Source organism: Sus scrofa, chromosome 6, assembly GCF_054392235.1.
Source record: "Sus scrofa isolate SSC_HxYL_T2T_F1_AM1 chromosome 6, Sscrofa_HxYL_maternal_Yorkshire_Landrace_v2.0, whole genome shotgun sequence".
Lineage (NCBI taxonomy): Eukaryota > Metazoa > Chordata > Mammalia > Artiodactyla > Suidae > Sus > Sus scrofa.
Genome location: NC_139388.1, coordinates 128,769,013 through 128,789,483, shown reverse-complemented (window position 1 = coordinate 128,789,483; position 20,471 = coordinate 128,769,013). Strand labels below are relative to the sequence as shown.

The window sequence follows — 20,471 nt, the reverse complement described above, 5'->3', positions numbered from 1 at the left end:
AACATTTGGTAATATTCCTCATTCAGCTCTCCAAACTCAGAATTCTGTTCCTGGAGAATTGATATTCACTCATATGCCTTCTGCAGAAAGGAAACACTTAAGTATCACAGTCACTCACACTTGCATAACCTTGTTTCTTCTTTTCTCTTTGGTTTCTGGCAAAAGGAAAACAAGGGTGACTAGCTAGAACATAGAAGCATTTTAAAATCAACTGTGAATAAAAAAAAAAAGGCGGGGGTTTCCTGTCATGCCTCAGTGGTTAACCAATCCAACTAGAAGCCATGAGGTTGAGGGTTTGATACCTGGCCTCGCTCAGTGGGTTAAGGATTCAGTGTTGCTGGGAGCTGTGGTGTAGGTCATAGACACAGCTTGCATCCATCATTGCTGTGGCTCTGGTGTAGGCCGGCGGCTACACCTCCAATTAGACCCCTATCCTGGGAACCTCCATATGCTGAGGGTGCAGCCTTAGCAAAGACAAAAAGACAAAAAATAAAATAAAATCAACTATGAGTAAATGGTTAGTCATAGAGGTGGCTTTTCTGCAGCCATTTTTGGAGGAAGGGTGTTGACTAAATGCCATTTTAAGGATGATTCCAAGTCTAAGACTTGATAATAACACTTATCAACCTGTTCTAGTTGTCAGACATTAAAATGCGAGTGGAATGGGCAGTCTATTATTAGCCACAATCTTCCGATTGGTCTTTTAGTTAAGGAAGCTTGTGTTTCAGTGAAGATGTGAAGCAGAAGTCTGAGGTAAGGCCATTGACATGCTAGAAATGAGAGAAATTAATCATTAAGGAGGAATTATATCCTTACGACCATGGTGAAGTCAAGAATGGCTGGCTGGCTGGACAGGAGAAGCTAGTTAAGAGCTAATACAATGTCACTCTAAGTAATGCTGAGCCATATGTTCCAATTGAAAATAACTACACAACCACTCTTTTGTTACCTTCTAGGGGATTCCAGTCTGCAAAGGAATGAGAAGGTTTGAGAGTTATACAAACTATAGGCTCTATCCTTCATTTTAAGATCATGTGTATATATATGTACACCTATGTGTGGTTATGTGTCTTGTCTTATATCTGTGCATGTGTGTGTATTCTGGCCAATATCTATAACATAAAGAGATAATCTTTGATTTTTAAAAATACATTAGGTAAATAAATCATACATTGCTTACAAAAAATATGCCCTTTCTCCAATTATGATTTTTCTATGCGAAGAGATCAGAGCTGAAATTTGCAATTATATACATGGTTTGCTCATCTTAGATAGCCATCAAAGTCTCATCTTCTATCAATCTTATAGAATAATTTAGAATTTTGGATCCAAAGTCAATTAATCATTCAAAGAAAACTATGATTAATGAATCAGTTAAATATGGTTTATTTGTCCTTTCATATATCTTCCTCTTGATCAACACAAATGCTGCAGGTATTGCTATAGAAATGTTTGGTGGCTTCATAATGATCATTAAGATAAACATTTAAAAATCTTAAGTACTATTCAGTTCTATGGCTTACTTACATCTTAAGTGTTGGTCAAGAGTCTTCATTTCCTTTCCATGTAAAACAAGGACGATAATGACCTTCTCTCTATCTGGTTGCCATGAAGATCACAAGCAACAGTGTCTGTTAAAGCGCTTTTGGATCTATAATGGGGCGTGCGTATCATTGTTGATGCCATTGTGTTTGTTATTATTATTGTGGTAACATGAATGTGGGCACCAGGTTTGGATGTTCACCATTCTATATTACATGTCTAGTGAAATAGTTGGCACAAAGTCAATATATAATGAATGCTAAGTTGTTTAATAAGTTGTATGTTGATATAATCAGGTATGCATTATACCTATATATAGCATGAAATTATCAAGATAATGTTCAATCATAAATGTATCTACCTGTACATAAGAGTTCCACACACATGTGATTTTAAAATTTAAGCCCAAATGGTTTAATCTTTTTGCTTATCTTATAATTCTCACCTTGATTTCAACTCTGATATCTATTCATCCGTCTACTTACCCAAAAATCTAAAAACAGATCAAGAATGAATGTACCTGAGTTCACATACTCATTCAATAACTTACCCTCTCTAAATGCATATTTTCCCATCTCTAACAAGAATGATAGGAAACAGAGGTGATATTAGCATTGGGAGGATGAAATGATCTCATGTTTATTAAAGGGCTTTGCAATGAACCTGACTCATAATAGGCAATCTAAAAGGTATCTATCAGTACCCATTTAGCACATCCTTTATTCAGCACAAATGTGTGTTGGCTTCCTATTCATTTAGCACATCCTTTATTCAGCACAAATGTGTGTTGGCTTCCTATTCATTTAGCACATCCTTTATTCAGCACAAATGTGTGTTGGCTTCTCTGCCACTGACTAATACAAAGGAAAGCAGCAGGACAGAGTCCACCTCAGAGCCTATGGTGAAGGACCACATAATGATCAGTAGAATTGAGATTTCTGAACTTCTCCCAAGGCACTAAACTTATTTAATTTCCAGGAGGGAGATCTAAACTTGCGGTTTTTGTTTATTTTTTATTTTTAGGGCTGTACACGTGGCATATGGAAGTTCCCAGGCTAGGGGTCAAAGTGAAGCTGGAGCTGCCCGCCTATACCACAGCCACAGAATGCAAGATATGAGCTGTGTCTGCAGGATCTGAGCTGTGTCTGCGACCTACACCGCAGCTCACTGCAACACCAGATCCTTAACACACTGAGCCAGGCCAGGGATTGAATATGCATCCTCATAGATACTAGTTGGGTTCATAACCTGTTGAGCCACAACGGGAATTTTAAGTGTTTAATTGTTTTAAAACACTTAAACACCAGACTGTGCCAACTTTTTAAAACTAGCTGATCTTCATGTACAGTGTTGAGCTGTCAGATGTGAATTTACCAAATTCTGCTTACAATGTGTGGTGGAGATCATCATTTATTTCTCACACTGATGCCTCGATGTGGCATTTCTCATCCTGAGCCGTTCACTTTGTCTCCTGCTTCAGAGAGACCTACTCCTCCAAATTAATACTCAAAATCCAGTTGGGTTAAAAGTCTACCTGAGGTCCTCTTTGCACCTGAATGAAACATAAATGTCCTTGGTCTTTCTCTCCATTATCTGTTTCCTTAGTGGCAATAACATCTTCAGACTCTTTATAAGACTTGGGTTCAGTGCAAGACCATCGGAAGAGTGAGGAGAGGGTAAAAAAGATGCAGAAGTATAGGAATGGGCCTGGGATCACCACATGCTTTGCCTTCTGTTCATTTTGATATAAACCAAAGTGCAAAACTTTAGAGAGCTGCCCCAACAATGTCAAAGTCTCAGTCTCTGCTCCCCTATTAGAAAAATGGTGATTTCCATGACTTCAACAGAAAAACAGGACAGGAATGGAAAGATAAAAGACTTTAAATACTACTTCGACACCGCAAAGTTGTCACATTGGCAAAACAAACCTTAGCTAGTGTGTAGAAGTACTTTCATTTATCATTTTGCTCTTTTTATTTCTAATATTTACTCATTTTAGTCACCCTCAGTACATATCTATATTAAAAATTTACAAGTGTATGCACTAAAATTTATTAGCATTATGCATTAATAAATATTAAGAATCAAGATAAATTGCAAGTGATCTTATGTATTCTGATTCACGTACCTTAAAATATAAACATATACATGTATATATAAAACATTATAGCTTTCACGAATCAAAATAGTCCAGTATTTGCCAATTTATCTTATTATTTAATATTCATTAATACATACTTCATTCCTATAAATGCTGGGAGCTAACTGATTGTTGTATCTTCAGAGGGCACTGGAGTCTGTTCCATAACCAGAAAGCAAAGAGTGTGACATTTATTCATTGGACTCTGAAATGGATCTGTAGCGTTAGGGAATAAAATAAGACCATGGTGCCCAGAGGTGTAAAAAACAAAAACTGAGCAGCAGACACAGTAGCTTAGGAATACTGTGCCAACTTTTTAAAACAATCTTTGTTCTGGCATTAAGGTTAAGTAAACCCTCCTTTAAAACCCTTGACCCCAATTCCATGTCTTCCTCCTCTCCTAGGCACTAAAGCCTCTCTTTTGCCTGTTTTCTCTTGTAAAAGGAAATTGATCTGATAAATGTATTCACACTTGTTTAGGGTGATATTTGTTTCAGTATAATTTGCATTCTAATGAAGACAGTGGGGAGAGGGCAACACTTAACACAGATAAATAAAACATTAATAGTGGGACTGCAGGCATAGAGTAGAGAAGAGGTTTTCCAGCTGGAAGACTGCAGTGACAATAATAATCAGCTCATACTGAACAGAAAACCATGGCAGTGCCTAGGCACAGTCCAACCCCACAGAGGGGCAACCTCTGCTCCTGGTGTATATGAGGTGCAAGGGAGATGCCATGGCACACAGCTGTACTAGAAATCTCTTCCATCCCCTAGACATACAGATAAAGCTAGATGAGAACTGCTAAAACGTCCAGTCAGATGAAGTACAGTCAGAATTCCTTATCTCTAAAACCATCATCTTGACTTTATGCTGATAAATGAAATAATACTCAATGAGGGTATCTGCTAGCTGGGAAAAGTGTAGTTAATCCATAAATCAGATCAAGTTATATCCTATGGACTTTCTTCTGGGACTTACTACCTCAGTTTTAGTCTTTTTTTTTTTTTTTTTTTTCCTGTAGGGCTCTAGTTTTTCTGCATGTCTGAGTTTAGTCAATAATGTGACATCACTATTTCTCATATTCCAAAAATACTACCACTGATCCAGAATAAGCTTTTAAAAATAATGTCCGAAGTCTCTGTTCTTACACTTTAAATCTGAGAAATCCTTGAGTAAAACAAAGAAGCTGCTGGTGATGCTGTACTGACATTAATGATGCTGAAACAACTTATCTTCAGAGTTTACAATGAGTCAGGGAGTGTGATAAGAATTTTATGTGTATTATCTATGTTAATCCTCACAGCATCTCTATAGAGTCAGTAGTATGGTTATATCCATTTTATAATCTAGTTAATATCATAATTATGATAATAACCCTATATTTTTATTTATAGGTAAAAGCTTATGAACAGGCTTCCATTTTCATTATCTCTTTAGAGCTTCACCACATGATTAGGTCTCCATAAATCTGGTAATGAGGGGGAAGAGAAGGATTTGCTTTTGGCTCTCTTTAGTTTCAGAAACAGTGATTGTCCCTTACTCCATTACACGAGAACAATTTGGAAGCAAAAAAGCCTTGGTGATTGTCCCTAGTTAATTTCCATTTTCCCAGAAAATTCTATTGCACTGTTACCCCACAATTGAGAAACAGCATGAGATAATGGCAAGGACATTGGCATCTGAACTAATAGTTCAGCTTCTGTATCTCAGTTTTGTAATTATACAAAATTTACTCATAAACTGAAGTTTTCTGTTTTTCCACATCTTGGAAGGATTATATATAGTATGTAAAAGCATTTTTTAACTCTCAAGCTGTATGTACAATTTTATGTGTCATATAAAATATATGACATGGATATGGTTTAACTTTAGTATAACAAAGTTAAAGGGTATAGTTTATGCATATGCTCCCTGGTAAAAGTGGCATCAGGGAGGTCTTTGTGGCGATAGAACCATATTCTGATTGCTGTGGTGTTTCCATGATCACGTGGTAAATTGGAGTAGAACTATACAGACATAGATAGTGACAATATGCTTCTTGGTTCTGATTTGTACTACTTAGTAGTGTAAGATGTACCCAATGGAGGAAGCTGGGTAAAGGAGCTTGCTATAATATTATATCTTTGCCACTCCCTCTGCATCTTTAATTGTTTGAAAATAAAAACAAAAAAATTAAATAAATCCTCTGAAAGAAAAAAGTCAATTATGCTATTAGATGGTAGATGAAGGCAATTGCATTTGCAATATTCAACAAGTCAAAGAAAGCACAAGATCTTCCTCCTTAGGTCTGGTTGATGGACTTAAAAAGAGCTTGTAAAACTGAAAGACAGTATGCACAATGCAACTCAAAGTCCTTGTGATTAATAGTTTCTAACTTTATTGACTTTTATAACAATAATCATGGCTTTCTCTCCAAGGGATATTCTTTTTATTTGGGTTATACTTACTTCTCAATTGACTGGAGGAACTGAGCACTGTTATTGCATCTTATGTATAACTGAGGAAATCAGAAAGTTGAGGATATTAAAGCAAGAGGATTCTCTCCTTAATCCATTTTTTTTTTTTTTTTGAGCAGTGAACTCAGAACTCTTACTTTTCTTTACATCACAAAACATACTATTATAAGGAGAAAAGTGGGATTTAAAAGTCTTTGTTTCAAAGCCCAATTTTTGCGCTGTATTTATTTACATAATCTGCATACATTTCTGCCTTTATACTACTTCTCAGTCATACTGTCTCAAAACTCAAGTGCTTGCATTCCTCTCCTAGTTTAACTTTTCTCCTCTGCTGAAACAACAAGCTAGACTCAGGGAACTGCCTTGGCACATATTGTTTTATTTGGTGTTCTTGAAGGTCATGAGCATTCTGAGCTCTCCTTAACCGATTAGACAGATCATATGCACAATTAATCTCCCCTAATCCCTCCCCTCAGTTAGACCATAGGAGAAAATGCACATCCAACAAGGATAATGCTTTTGTACATCCGAGGCTTCTTTCATCTGAGGATCTCAAAGTCCTTGTTACACATGTCAAAAGCTCCCTATCACTCTTTTGAAATGGGTATTACAAGATTAATTTGCAGAAGGGCAAAGCCAGGCAGAGAAATGTTAAGAGACTTTCCAAAGAGCATATACTAAGAAAGGCAGCAGTAATACTCTCAAGTTTGGGGTTCCTATGCCCTAGGGGGATAGAGGACATTTCATTATATATTAGGCTTATCTTTTAGGAAATGAGGTCTCACTAAACAGAAAATGAATTTCTTTACGTTATCGCAGGTCATAGGGTTGAATAAAAGACCTCAGATTTGATGCCTTACTTTCCCTTTTCTTTGAGTCTCCTGGGTTTAAGAGTGAGAGAGGCGAGCCCGCTTTCACTGTCTCTAAGGGAAGAGTGCGTGGAAGTGATAGTCGTTGGCATCATGTGCCCTTGAACTTTTGCTTTTTTTCAGACAACTAACAGGACTTGTAGGGGGAGATAATTGGAAAAACAAATGTGAGGCAGCAGAGGTGTTCTTCCTTTGTTTTAGTTCTTTAATGAACCATTATGAAGACTATCATATTAAGCCTAATGCAACCCAGAAAACTAACATCAATAAAAGTTTCAGGGACCTAAACATGGATACTTCTGTAAGACTCTTTTGAAGTCACGTGTTTGGAACTCAGAATTTATGTTTCCACTGTAACTGTCAAAAAGGAAGTTAGATTTCTAGACCACTCCCACAAACTTACTGCATAGATAATGAAGTTGAACTACTATCTTATTCATCATTGACATTTATAAATTATTGTAGTGGCAGTTATTTCAAGGAAAATAACATTTTGATATCTAACTTTTCCAAAACATTATACTTTACCAAAGATCTACAGTCCAGGGGACAATGGTCTCATTTCTTTCCACATTTCAAGGATAATATTTGTGGGAGGAGGACAATGACTATGCCCAATTCTGAGCCAGTGACTGCAGAATCATTGGAAGACAGGAAAACTGTATGGAATATTTTCTTAAATGACTCCAGCAATGTCAATGTGGGAAGGGAATGTTGCTTAGACCCTGGAAGGTGATGGTGTGGGACAGTTCCTCCCATGTTAGAGACAACCTGGCTAACTAGACTTAATCTGGGACAGAAGCGAATTCAGTGATATCATTAGCCCCTTAAATCCTCATATGAGAGAGGAGTTTTAATAAATACGAGTTTTTTTCCAACCCGTGTTTCTCCACACACAGCTTTTCCAGGGTATATCATGCAACTTCCACCACGAACTTCCATTTTCACATTCCATCTGATTCCTTGTCTAAACTATTGCTAAAGCTGAAGCCAGGTTGTAAACTTTACTTGGAATATGGGACCCCTGGTCTAATTATAAGCCTCTCTAGCCCTTCTTATGATTGAATTCTCCATTTCAGTTCCAATGTGTTCTCCACCAGACTGAATTACCTGGAACAAGCGCAGGCTGAAGCATACCTTAGGTAAGTATACATTGTGAACACTGCCCTGGGTTACCTAGTTGCCATCTAGAAAGAATTATACCTAGCTGAGTCAGTTTCTTTTCTTTCTTTCCATCTTTTTTTTTGGGGGGGGGGGCTGCATTTCAGGGGCAGGACTTCTTAGGTGTGACATGATCCTCTTCCATAGCAGGAAACCTCATACCCTGCTCTGAGGTATTGGCTAACTACCACAGAATATTTCATGAGATTAGTCTCTATCCTATTGATAAGGTGGAGGCAGAGGATAGGATAACCACCACAGTTATTTCCCACAGACATGTGGAGGAAGCATACAAAAATATACATTATCATGCACGTAAGTATGTAATGGTTAATAATGGTTGTGGTAAAGAAAGTTTACACAGAGAAATAAATTAAGAGTATTAGCAGAGAATATCACTGAAGAATTGTGCTGAAGTATCTTTTCAGTTGAAGGAATAATAGAAATGCGTCAGTGGATAAACCAGGAGTTAACTTCTCTGCCTTTTTCATGTTTTTCTGTCATCATTGCTCTTTATAGAGATGACATATGGGTAATTCAATGTCAAATCCTAAAATTTTCCCCAAAGCACCTCACCCTCTTCCCACTGAAGAATTGACTTGATAATGTTCCGTTTCTCCCAAATCAGAACTTAAAACATATAATACGAGAATCCAAGCACTCGTTTTAACAGAGTTTATCAATTCACTCTGTTTTACAGAAGTTTTTTTTTTTAAAAATTGCTTTTATTGTTTTCAGATTGTCATAACCTAATGCAAAACATGTCACAATCATTACCTGAGTTTCAACTATATGTATATCATCCATCAGCTCATCTGTCCCCATCTAAAAGTCTTATCACCATAAATTACATTTGAAAACCTAAAGTAGATGTTATTCATCCCTATTATTATTGCGCAACAGGGGATACACATGTTTTTAAATCAAAATACTCACTCTATATTCACTAAAGCTTTTCAACATCTTATGGGATATTCAATTGGCAAATTAGTAATGAAGTTTTTCTAAGAGAAATGATGCCCTTAAAAAAATAATTTCAATACAAACCATTTTTGCAGAGGATAAGCATTTCAAATAATGATCCGATGATCCCTGCACAGCTGGGGGGAGAAACTATCTTTCAATCTATTCATTTTGACTCCTGTGTATGTTTGGTAATGCAGCATTATTATTCTACCCACTGAATTTATCAAAATGCAGCTTTGCTAATCTTTAAGGTTACCTGTAGGTCTTCTCCAAGATCATTTCCTGTCCCTTATCTGCTCATATTCCCTTTTTCCTAGTAACAAGGACCATGGTGTGATGAAGGTGCAGTGACAGCAGCTCTTTTGACATTATCAAGGTCACTGTCATCACCATCAATAAAAGCTAATCTTTATCAAATGCTTCTTCAGTTGAGAACAAGGAAATAAATTCTCTAATAGGTTTTTGATCTAGTTTGGAACTTTAACACATAATACTTAAGTCCACCTGATGTTTGGAATTCTACTCATAGACTTGGAGGAATACTCATATATGACCTTCAAATTTTGGCATTTCTATTAAACTTATAAAATTTCATTGACTTTTTGATTGTTCACCTTGTTTTTCACACTAGTTATTATCAATATGAACACTGAAGTAACTCAGTTAATTTTACATATCCTAATCACTGAATGTCATTTCTATTTAGAGTTTGTATGTACCCTGCACCATCTATTACATTAATCCCTACCTGATCAATCCCTACCTGATTAAGACTAGTGGGCAAATAAAAATATAAAATCTGTAACATTTTAATCTGTGGGTATCTGCATAGTTTATTAAATAAATTGTATTCTATCTGATATGTCTTTTGACGGGAAGGATTTTTTTTTCTTAAATTCTTGGTATGCAATAATCTGGAACTCAGGACATTTATGCAACCTTACCAGAGTAGACAGTTACTAGGTAGTTACTAGATAAGTAGTAGGATGAGAATTATTCATTTATTGTTCTATCACAAACTGAATTATGACAAATTTCAATTGCTTTTTAAAATGAATTTCATAGTTATTGTCATTTATTTTAATTATTATATAGTTAAAATTATGCAAGTAATACATAATCATTTCAGGAAGAAATAAAACAAAATATAGGTGAAAAAAATATTTTAAATAAAAATTACACCAAACCACACCATCAAGCTAGTATTTCTTAAATTATCATCTTGGATAATGAAATATTGTCTGTGATTTCCTAGTAATTAAGTGGTAAAAATAATGATAGTTACCTATTATTAATGGCTTACAGTGACACGACCCTGCTGTCAATACTTCACGTGTATGAACATGTATCATCTTCAGAACAATCACATGAGACAGATTAAAGAAGTAGCCAGTGTTAAAAATGAGGAGACCCACTCACAGAGATGTTAGTAATCAATATAGACTCACAGAATTAGGAAGTATTGAAATTGATTAAACTAGGCTTTTAATCTTTTTGCCATATTAGCTTTTATGAATAAATTAACAAAGTTAAATGTCCACAATTTCTTCTCCCAGGTTCAAACTTCTGTTTTTGATTAAGGTCTATTATTTATTCTTATATAAAAGTAAATATTTCCAAAAATATAATATTTATAATCTGAATTTATCAAATAAATGAGGATGTTACTTTTCTCAAGTTCTTTTACAGTCGAGGTGGTCTTTTGAGCTTCACCTATGGATCACCTCTTCTTGGCTGGATATAGAATTTGAGAACCTTAACTCTCTTCAGTTAGAACCTGGTTGCTCATTATGCAAAAGCGAATTGTCAACCAGCCTCAGCACAGGGAGAGTTGATTTACTGAATCCTTTCAACATCTTTTTTGTAAGAAACAAAGAATTCTGTTGTGTAGACATGTTAGCTTGAAATTGCTTCAATCAGTGCTGGTTTTGCAGGTTCACAAAATTCACCCAACAAGACCTGAAGCCAAAGACTTTAATTGAAATATCTTCATTATTTCCGAGGATACTACCTCATGGTGGCGAATGTTGGGTTGCATTGTAAACAAACCATTTAAAAAAATATATACTTAGGTCACAGAATTTCACTGTAGACTATATATATCTTTAGGATTTTTACTCTATCCTAATATAATGAAAATGAAAACATGTAGCCGTATATAAAATTCCTATTGATTGTTTTTTGACACCCATTCAAAAGAGCCATAACTCATCAAGCGTACGTGAAGGCTCCTGGGCTTGGTAAAAATTTTAGACTGAACCATAGACAATTGTTCATCTGAAGTCAAAAGCAAGCTGAAACTTGGCAAACTAGTATGTTAAATGAGCCTAAAGTATCTCTGGAAATGATGAAGAGATTGACATGTTAATCAATCAGCATGTTAAGAGTTTGAACAAAATTGTTTTTATTATTGTTGATTTTCAATGTTGTGCCAATTTCTGCTCTATAGCAAAGTGACCCAGTCATACATATACATATATATATATATATACTCTCTTTTTCTTATATATCTTCCATCATTATCTATCTCAAGAGACTGGATATAGTTCTCTGTGCTAAATTGTTTTATGATATAAGACAAAGGAAAACGCATAATTTCCAACTACCACTTTTAAATTTTGTGAATTTAAATTTGCCTGAGCAAGTAAGTTAATAAATTATTTTTATTATTAGAACTCATAACTGTTTTCAAGGTGGTCCCATTTTTTTTAACATCTTTATTGAGAAAATAAAAGACTGGTTTATATCAGAATTATCACCAATTTCCCCATTGTGCATATATGATATTTTATTCTATGAAGATACATGTAAAATGTTATCTTTGTTCTTTATATTTATTATTTCACTAGCACTTGTTTAGATATGATTTATTTTTACCTTGCTTATGTCGAAGACTTTCCATCTACAGAAGCAAGTCCTCTGTCAGTTAAATATATTAGTTCTACAGTATTTTTTTATTATTTTTATTTTCTTCTTCAGGAGCAGAGATTTTTACAAGATGATCTCCACTGACATATGTTATTTATTTCTTTCTTCCTTTATTTCATCTTTTTTGTTCATTTATTCCATAATTTGAATGTCCTTAAGCCCATGCTCCACATGATTGACTTGGTTTTCTATCATTTCAATTCTGATTGTGACTGCTCAGTTTGCTTTTCAGAATCTGCACTGTGATTATGTGCTGGTGTTCTTTCAAGTCAGCTGCTGCCTTTGCCATGTGTCTATTCTTTTATTATCCCAGTTTTCAATTGTTTTTTTTTTTTAAGAACAAAGCAGTTGCTATTTATAAATATCTCTACTTTCCTAATATAAATGTTATTCTCAGCCATCTGACTGCTCCAGAATATGCTTAATTTCTGATTAAAAAATAAATAAATAAATGTATTTTTCCTAATCTGTGTGAGGGGAGTGAGGAGTTCTAGCTAGCTCTGAAAAGTGCTATAGTGAATGGCCAAGTTTTAAAAAAACTGCATTGCCTTTTTAGTCCCAGGCTTTCTCATAGCTTGCCCCTCACTAAGTTTCAAATGTTATTAATCAACACAGGCATAGAAAAGATAGAAGAGAATATGGAAAGGAAGAATTCCCCAATAGATTTATTTCTCCCATCATCTACACAGACCATCAGCCCATGCCCCCTACTTTTCAGTACTAAATCCCACTCATTCAACAATGGCTGTTTGTCTTCCCTTTCATCTTTCTTTTTTTTAATTGTTATTTCCCCAATACAATTTTTTTTATACTGTCCAGCATGGTGACCCAGTTACACATACATGTATACATTCTTTTTTCTTTGATTCAGGTCCATCACATGGCACATGCCAGGAGGCAAAGTCAGCATTGATAGATATATTTTCCACTCTATCTTCTCTTTAGTGACTTGGGTAAGGTTTTGGGGGAAGAGTTTGGAGATGATTCCTACTTTTTCAGAAACTCTGGACATTTTTAAGACTTAAGAAATGCTAAAGTAGATTGCTTGAGGGATTACTTTTTTTCCTTTTATAAAGTTGTAGATAGCTTACTCTCGGCAACTCCTCACATCAAGAGAGAGAGACCTTAAAACTGGTCCATCTTATTAAGTACAAACATTTAAAGCTGTCATCTTAGGTCAAAGGCAAGCTCTTCCAGGGAGATTTTGTACTTACTTCCAATTAGTAACTTCATTTTCATGCTGCAGAGAGGTGCCATAGTGATAACTAGAAATCAAGTCTCCCAGATTATGTCATATACTGCTGAAGGACTAGCAGAATGGCTGGAAGCATGATGTCTGCCACATTAAGAAGCCCAATTCTCTCTTGGGCTGAATTATTTCCTCTGTATCAGCTGCTGCCCAAAAGGATGTCATTTTCTCCTTGCTTCTTAGAAAATGATGGTGCACATTTTTCCTGTCTCACAAAAAGTTATTAGATTATCTTGTTAATGTAATTCTCAATTTCATAATGTACTACAATATGGCTGGTGGGAACTTGTTCATATTTTGGCTCAACATGAAACATTAACAGCTGAAAAAAAAACAAACAAAAAACCCTAGAACTACAATTTATGTGTCAAAACAGGCTTTCTTGGCTGCCCTTAAATGATGGTACAAAAGAGGTCTGGCAAATTCTTGGAGTCAGAAATGTTCTGTATTTTTTAAGCATTTCAGAAGTAGAAATGCTCTGAAATAATCGTGAAAACAGCAAGAGATGACTACAGAAACTAAGAACCTATTTTACTTCTTATGAATCTTGTTGGATTTAATTGAACACATACTATGCATCTAGGCTCTACAGGGATAAGGATGTGTTAGACAATATGGGAACAAAGAGAAAATACAAAAGATGCTAATGTCTTACAGAGCTTATGATATAATTAATGAAATGAAAACCTTTATTTGGATTAACTAGAAAATAACTGTGGTTCCTTGGAAAAGTATCTTGTATATGGTAAAAATGCAGTAAGCATATTTAAATAAGAGTTTATAACATTTGTGTTTATACATCACCATGCTACATACTGCAAAACGCTACCAGCATATATAACTTCTATTACTATTATTTGTTGTCCATGCCAGTAGCATGCAAAAATTCTTGGGCCACGGATCAAAGACAGACCACAGCAGTGAAAATGCCAGATCCTTCACCTGCTGAGCCACCAGGGAATTCCTCTATTATTTTTATTTTAACAGACTTGAAGGAAGATAACCATAGACTCATGTATTCAGAAAAAGGCATTATGCAGAAAAATAGATTTGAACTAGGCCTTGGAAATTAGGTAAGGTAATGATAGCAAACTTATGCGTTAGAACAAATAAGATGTACTGTTAAAGGACTGAATTAAGGAATTCCTATTGGGGCTCAGCACATTATGAACCAGACTAGTATATCCATGAATATGTGGGTTCAATCACTGGCCTTGCTCAGTGGGTTAAAGGATCCAGAATTGCCATTATCTGCAGTGTAGATTGCAGGAACAGCTCGAACCTGGCATTGCTAGGGCTACAGCCTAGGATGACACCTGCAGCTTCAGTTAGCCTGGCCTGGGAACTTCCCTATGCCACAGAACCAGCCCTAAAAAGACAAAACAAAATAAAACAAAACAAAACAAAAAAACAAAAACAAAAAAAAAACCAAACAATTAAAACACTTTCACTTACTAGTTAGCATGTTATTATTGATTAACTTATCTCTCTTCCATGACACAGTTTCCTTATATGTGAAACAGTGACAGTAATCACAGTGCCCAGCTTGTTGGATTTGTGTGATATTTTCATGAACTTTTTTGGTGAAAATGCTTAGAAGACCCCAAAACAACCAATAATTATTTTCTAAATCTTGTGTTGTCAAACCACAAGGCGTGTGTGTGTGTGTGTGTGTGTGTGTGTGTGTGTACATAAGCATAGGCACCAAGGAAAGAATAGAGTCATAATAATATAAAAAGAAAGAAAAGAGCCATCATTCTGGGTTTAGTAGCATGAGTATCTCTGAAGAAAGAATTCTGGTCATTGGAAAATGTGAGCAGACAAAAGGACATTGTAGGGAGAATAATTTGGAGGAGGAAAGGGGGGGTTGACTCTCAGGGTACAAAGAAGATTGATCTCCCATAAGGCAGTTCTTTCTCATCTCTGAATCCTTTACAATAAATATGCGAAGAGTAGCCTGTGCTTCTTAAGTTCTGTCTTTTCCCCTTTACCAAGCCCTGCTCCCTGGCATATTTGCTGTCAGGCATTTTCCTTTCTTAGTGTTTTCAGGCTACTCTGCTCCGTCTCCTTTGTTTCTTCAATGGGCATCCTTTCCTGAAACTTGAATACTAAGCTGCCATCCATCGTATCATAGATCAGGCAATAGCAGTTGGCCTGGGTATGTGGGAAGGGATAGGAGATGGTAGAAGAACTTGGAGAAGAAATGAGCATATCTTTCTCATATGTCTGACACACATATAAACCTGTTTTTCTTTGTCTAAACTGCAGTCATCCATGTCTTCAAGGAGGCCAAGTGTCCTGTAGAGAGAATGAAGGTGAGAGAAAATCTTCATCCCTGTGTTACAAAACAAGACAAACCCAGGCTCCAGTACCCTGTTAGGCCCTGAAGACAGGGGGTAAGTGGGGGAAAAGTCTCTAAAACTTTTCCTTGTTCTTTTTTTTCCTCTATGGCTCCATCCATCTTTTCTATGCCTTACTGTCAAAGACATGATTTTCATTTCTTCACTGCATTTTCCTCTTTTTGTCCCAGACTTTCAATATTGAATCCATCTAAAACAAAACAAAACAAAAAAAGAAAATAGTTTTTGCTCCTTGGGTTTTCCAGTATTTTGGGCATTTCGGTCCTTCTTTTAGCATTGCTTTTTCTTGGAATATTTCATGAGAGTCAGTTTGTGCACTTATTTGAACCTGATCTGTAATCTGCAATGTAAAATGACCCCAGGATTGAAGTGAGATTGCATATAGCAGGACCCAGTGGTAGAGGACAGATAATCTTAATCTCATGTAAGTGAAGGGCTCTCTATGGCTTGGCATCTAGGGAGCTGCCTATCCTGTAAGATCCAAAGACCCAAGTGTCAGAGCTGGCAAGAGACAGGAATAGAGATTAGAGACTAGTGTAGAGCTTTCTCAGATTACTCTTTCCTTTTCTCTGAATTCCCATGGTATTTTCTTTTTACTTAGTACTTTCTCACGATGGCAGTGTTCATGGATTTCTGTACACTTCTGCCCCCACCCTCAACCCAAACTGGATGGTACCTTCTTTGAAGATGGGATGTTTGACACCCAGATTTGTTACTTTCTGTGTACTCAGCACATTGTCTTTCACACAGTATGTTGAAACTTTCCTTAAGTGAATGAATGAATCATAGTAATTTGGTACAAAGTTACAAATCAATGCAAGGTGAGGAGAAAATGCTTGAGCAGCAAAGTAACATGTACTGCCTCCTCCCCTAGGAAACCTCTTTCTCTACTGCTTGTAACTACAGTATCAGCAATTTATTTCCATTCAGGAAACACTTATTATGACAAGCTCTCTGGTAGGTTATGGCGAAACAAAAGAAAGCAAAATATGGTTCTTTCCAGAAGGCAGTTATAATCGACACTGTTCCTTCAAGAAAAGGAAATGTACAAAAATAGTGGAGTATAGTGCATGCACCAGAAGAGTCTCGTGAATTGTAATAGGGGGTGGGCATGGTTCATCTCTGGGGGAATGGTCAGAGAAGAGGGACCCTCCAGAATCAGATTTTTAAGGACGGATATAAGTTTTTCAGTTCCAAGAAACTTTGTTGTATGCTGACCAATAAGAGAGGAGTGTGCCTGTATACCAGAGTGTGTATGTCTGCATGTGAGTATGTGTATATAAGCATGACTGGGTGTGTACTTGGGTGAGATGTGTGTCTCTGTGCATGTATATGAGTGCACCTGAGTGTGTACATGTGACTGCATGGATGTGTGTGTGTACATGCAAGTTTGTATGTATCATTGTGGAAGGAGATTGTTGCAATGATGAGGTGGTGATTGCACTGGGCAGTGAGCAGCCTGTAGGGTTAGAAAGTTGGCCTCTCAACATCAGCTCCCACTGTAGCAATGGTCTGATGAGGATCAGAAAAGTGATGTCTTGGAATTCCCATCATGGGTCATGGTTAACGAATCTGACTAGCATCCATGAGGATGCAGGTTTGATCCCTGGCCTTGCTCAGTGGGTTAAGGATCTGGTGTTGCCACGAGCTATGGTGCAGGTCGAAGATGCAGCTCAGATCTTGTGTTGCTGTGGCTGTGGAGAAGGCCGACAGCTACAACTCTGATTTGACCCCTAGCCTTGGAAATTCCATATGCCATGAGTGCCGCCTAAAAAGGAAAAACAAAAAAAAAAAAAAAAAAGAAGAAAGAAAGAAAGAAAAAAGAAAAGTGATGTCTCTAAACTGGAGGGTAGGAGGCATGGACATTAATTCCAATTTTACATGAAATCAGCGATCTTAGAAAAAGTCCTCAACCTCTCTGGAATTGTATTTCAGTCTACTCAATGAAGATGTACATCTAGACAATGGCCGACTCATGGCTGAAGCCCAGGACCAATGTGGTTCTCCCATGGATGGCCAGAGTAGAGAGACTGATATTTATGAAACCTTACTTGGCTTGATGTGGCTTGTGGGAGCATGTGATCTGCCACAAGAGCTTTGACTCACACTCTATAATTCTGTTTGTTATGCTAAATCCTACTTAGAGATGACAAAAAAAAAAAAAAGTTTAATTAGGTAAGTGTCTGAAATTCCAAATCTTTGTGGGAGGAATTTTAAAGAGAAAAAGGGTAAAATAAACTTAAAACAGTTTTTTACAAAAACCAAGTATTTTTCAAGGCACATAGTGTTTTGACCACTACGACCTCTATAATTTTTGCCTTTCCTTCTCTTTCTCTGCTCTCCTCCTGCTCCTTTCATGCTCTCTCTCTTTCTCTCTCTCAGCCTGAAAATTCTAGTTAGCCTTGGTTTAGGGTACACGTCTTGGTTGATCACAGATAACGACATTCCCCGTTCCAAGATGCTGGAACACTTCCTTAAAGCAGAGAGTGCACGGACTTACAATTATATTTCAAGCTGCATTTAATGTTGAAGTATGAGACAACAAATTGATCTTAGATTTCTTCAGTCAAGCGTGACCTCACCTCTGACTCTGGCAGAAGCTGCCTCGGTGCCAAAGCAGTAGTTGAACTGCTGCAAAACAAATACAAAGGGGGGAAAAGCCTCCTCCTCCCTAAAACAAAGCAAAAGAGAAAAACTACCAAGAATTTATTTTTTTCTGCATAAACAATACCTGCTTCTGGAAAGGCAGACTGGTAAACAGTAATTGAAACCTCCTTGGCAAACCACCTCCTCTCAGAAAAAGACAGGAATTCATAGATGTGTTTGTATAACCTGGCTCTTTTCATTTCAGGATAAGAAGTTGATATATTCCAATATTTGCCTCCAAAACATCTAGCAAGATGCCTATTTGATGTCTAAGAACAATCTTTATTTGGCTATTTATTGAATCCCTGTATAAAAGTAGCTCTTGAACAAAGAAGAGGGAAGTATCTGCTTCTGAGGAGATCAAATATTGTTTCCTTAATTCTCAGACGGTTTCTTTGAGGTAAGCAGGTTGTATTATTGCTTTATTAGACACAGGAAGAAATAAAAATCCAAGAGAAATTGACAGGTCCCAGAATTATGCAGTTTGTCATCACTGGAATAGAGAACCAAATCCAATGGTAAAAAGAGTATATTTAAAAGAAAAAGAAGAAGAAAGAAGGAAGGGAAAAAAATCAGAGATCAAACACAGCATTTTCTCTTAAGCTATAGATGAAATTTTAAACAATCTAAATGTATGAAAATCAGAGAAAATGTCTAATTGGCAACAGATTTAAGATGTTGAAGTTATATTTCAAATATCTTTGTTGTAAAATAAATATGGCTCCTTTGGCAAAGTTTCTATTGTGAGATATTTTCTGAATGCTGAACAACTATCTCAAATCTGGAATGAACAATGGAAATGTCAGTATTTGATTTTCATTTCTAATATTAAAATAAGTTAATTTAGAAAGTGGACTAAATTAAAATCCTTTGTCTCTTCCCAAACACCAACATTTAAGATCTAATTTTGTTCTCAAAGAAAGCAAGATCAGACCTTTCCCCAAAGTTGAAAAATTTACGTACCCTCAGTTCCCAAAACTGCCTGCTATTCCAGGATTAGCTGCTGTGTGGCGTCAGTCCTCTTCGAATAAAAATGCTCTTCCTTCAGCTCCTGCTCTTCTGCCTTGTTGCTTGAAAATGGTTCTCTTTGCTGTCACTGTAACAAACGGTTCTAATTGCTGGGTTGACTGTTGTGGTGGAAATTGCAGCAGTCCGCAGTTGAAGGCTTTCGTTCTGCTTTGGTAATGACACAGAGAGCCAAACTGCTCCTTTCCTGAAGGAATAAAGAAGATAATCTTGAAAAAAATAGTAATAAATAATAAATCATTTTTAAAGCAGCAGAAAACAAACACACACTCTGAATGGTTATAGTCTAATCTAATTGTAATGCATTTTCCCTGATGAAGGGAGAAAAGTTCTTGGATATGTTTTCGTATATTCTTGATGGTGATGATGGTGGTGGTAGTGTTTGTTTTTGTCTGTGAAGTAATACATGGTAGGCAATGATTTGGAATTGTAAACTTTCCAATTTATTTTCATGGCAATCTGTGAGATGTGTCCCTGGAGGTAGGCAAACAATTGCAGTTTTAGAGCTGAGTTGGGTTCGCTCTCTCTTTCCTTTCTTACATTAGAAAGCATGCAATCCCATTTTGAGCAGGATTACAGAATTCCACATTCTAATAAAGTGCCAGAGGAATATGGGATGGTCTGAGATGCTCCATGTGTTATTGAAGAAATACCCCATAATAGTAGAGGAAAAATAAGAGAAGTTATTGTCAGATTTTAACCCCTATGACAGAATTCAGGTTACAGAAGGCAATCCCTTTAAATTTGGGAGTTTAATCAGATTGCAAGCACCAAGGACAGCAGCTGCTGTTACATTAGCTTGGATAAAATTATAGGGCCTATCAATTCTTATGCTTCAGGGCATAAGCTGATCACCAGCTGAGGTCAGGAGAAAATTTCCCCAATGGCAGACTTACATGGTTATATCCATTATAGGAGATTTAACAACTAGTCCTAAAATATCTGATATGAATCAGATATTTAGTTTGTATTACCGAACGAATACAAACATACAACGGGCACTCATGCTAATGCCCAAGTGTGTGTGCACAGGGACTAGATAGGAGTGAAAGTGAGCACTGGTTTGCATGCCCAAGTCTTAGATAGGGTCACAATAGACCACAAAGTCAAACCACTTTCCCATTG

The 20,471-nt window shown here is 36.4% G+C and overlaps 1 long non-coding RNA gene across 2 annotated transcripts; it reads right to left on the bottom strand.

The window, feature by feature from the left end:
• Positions 1-12,831: 12,831 nt before the first annotated feature.
• On the bottom strand, positions 12,832-20,072 carry LOC106508560 (uncharacterized). Of its 2 annotated transcripts, XR_014808657.1 has the most exons (3): positions 19,887-20,072; positions 19,284-19,533; positions 12,832-15,864 (listed from the first exon to the last, which is right to left on the bottom strand). It is a non-coding gene; the product is annotated as an uncharacterized LOC106508560 (long non-coding RNA). The 2 variants fall into 2 exon arrangements; XR_002345103.2 differs by lacking the exon at positions 19,887-20,072 and having other exon boundaries at positions 19,284-19,742.
• Between the last annotated feature and the right edge of the window lie 399 nt (positions 20,073-20,471).